Below are 2,500 nucleotides of genomic sequence, written 5' to 3' on the forward strand. Positions count from 1 at the left end.
CCGGGCGGCCCCCCCTCACCGGCCGGGGACGGTCCCACCCAGCCACCGCCGCGTATCGCCTCACACCCAGATCCCCTTTCACGTTCGTGGGCATGGTGGGTCCCCTTTCACGTTCGTGGGCATGGTGGGTATCCCTGAAACAACCGGTTAATAGCTCGACCGATCGTCGCCAACACTGATTCACCTCTAGCGAGAACAACCGCACCACAACGGGTTACCGGTTGTTCATTTGCGTAACGTCACCAGCAAACGTACACGTCCATCGCCATTTGCAACGAGTATTGCATGCCTGTGTCAGGTGTCACAACACACTACGTCTGCCCACATAGACGCAACAACATGTGCACGCCTAGAGAACACGTGGAAGGTAGACCCCGTACGTATGCGGTGTCCATTGCGCGAACGACTGTCAGCCCGCCTCTGCAGCATGTCGCAGATGTGGAACGCGGTGCAACATGCTATCACGGTGTGTGAGAAGAGACGACTACGTCCGAATACACGCTCCACTACATCAACAGACTGCTCATGCTGATCGCCATCCAGGGCGTCCGTTCCTCCCACACGTCTGTATGGCGTACCACACTGCAATCCAGCTCTTATAGGGAGACGACACGTAGCTGCGTGCACAATATTTGGACTGTATGGTCCGCCGTTGCTAGGCGCTGTCGTCATACGGTCACATGGGCCACGATGTATCATTCAGTACATACGGAGCAATGTGCAGTACAGTTTGTGGGTTTTGCGTACATCGGCGGACAGGTGACAGGCCGTACCACAACGTAGGCTGAGTACGTCGGCATGCGAAGGGCATTGAACATGCAAACTTCTCACCGACCAGCTTGCGAAGGCAGGGGGGAAGGGGGGGGGGCATGTACGTCCTGCTGCTATCCACACTACAGTGTATAGCAGGAGCATGTGGAAAGTCAGCAACACCTGCAAGGTGTTTAACATGACGCGATACACAGGGGACCGGGCAGTGCGAGTAGCGAACTATATTGCGAGGGTTGCGGTTAGGCAACACTACACTACTTTAACGGGTTGCATAACAATTACAGAGCAGGTTCAGCGACAACGTGCGTCAGGTTAAGGCGCAATATAGTTTAGGTTACGGCGCACTTTAGGTTAGGTTAAGGCACATTATAGGTTAGGTTAAGGCACAACATGGGTTACGTTAAGGCACAACATGGGTTACGTTAAGGCACAACATGGGTTAGGTTAAGGCACAACATGGGTTAGGTTAAGGCACAACATGGGTTAGGTTAAGGCACAACATGGGTTAGGTTAAGGCACAACATGGGTTAGGTTAAGGCACAACATGGGTTAGGTTAAGGCACAACATGGGTTAGGTTAAGGCACAACATGGGTTAGGTTAAGGCACAACATGGGTTAGGTTAAGGCACAACATGGGTTAGGTTAAGGCACAACATGGGTTAGGTTAAGGCACAACATGGGTTAGGTTAAGGCACAACATGGGTTAGGTTAAGGCACAACATGGGTTAGGTTAAGGCACAACGTGGGTTAGGTTAAGGCACAACATGGGTTAGGTTAAGGCACAACATGGGTTAGGTTAAGGCACAACATGGGTTAGGTTAAGGCACACCATGGGTTAGGTTAAGGCACAACATGGGTTAGGTTAAGGCACAACATGGGTTAGGTTAAGGCACAACATGGGTTAGGTTAAGGCACAACATGGGTTAGGTTAAGGCACAACATGGGTTAGGTTAAGGCACAACATGGGTTAGGTTAAGGCACAACATGGGTTAGGTTAAGGCACAACATGGGTTAGGTTAAGGCACAACATGGGTTAGGTTAAGGCACAACATGGGTTAGGTTAAGGCACAACATGGGTTAGGTTAAGGCACAACATGGGTTAGGTTAAGGCACAACATGGGTTAGGTTAAGGCACAACATGGGTTAGGTTAAGGCACAACATGGGTTAGGTTAAGGCACAACATGGGTTAGGTTAAGGCACAACATGGGTTAGGTTAAGGCACAACATGGGTTAGGTTAAGGCACAACATGGGTTAGGTTAAGGCACAACATGGGTTAGGTTAAGGCACAACATGGGTTAGGTTAAGGCACAACATGGGTTAGGTTAAGGCACAACATGGGTTAGGTTAAGGCACAACATGGGTTAGGTTAAGGCACAACATGGGTTAGGTTAAGGCACAACATGGGTTAGGTTAAGGCACAACATGGGTTAGGTTAAGGCACAACATGGGTTAGGTTAAGGCACAACATGGGTTAGGTTAAGGCACAACATGGGTTAAGTTAAGGCACAACATGGGTTAGGTTAAGGCACAACATGGGTTAGGTTAAGGCACAACATGGGTTAGGTTAAGGCACACCATGGGTTAGGTTAAGGCACACCATGGGTTAGGTTAAGGCACACCATGGGTTAGGTTAAGGCACAACATGGGTTAGGTTAAGGCACAACATGGGTTAGGTTAAGGCACAACATGGGTTAGGTTAAGGCACAACATGGGTTAGGTTAAGGCAC

Source organism: Schistocerca serialis, unplaced genomic scaffold, assembly GCF_023864345.2.
Source record: "Schistocerca serialis cubense isolate TAMUIC-IGC-003099 unplaced genomic scaffold, iqSchSeri2.2 HiC_scaffold_1155, whole genome shotgun sequence".
NCBI classification, from domain to species: domain Eukaryota; kingdom Metazoa; phylum Arthropoda; class Insecta; order Orthoptera; family Acrididae; genus Schistocerca; species Schistocerca serialis.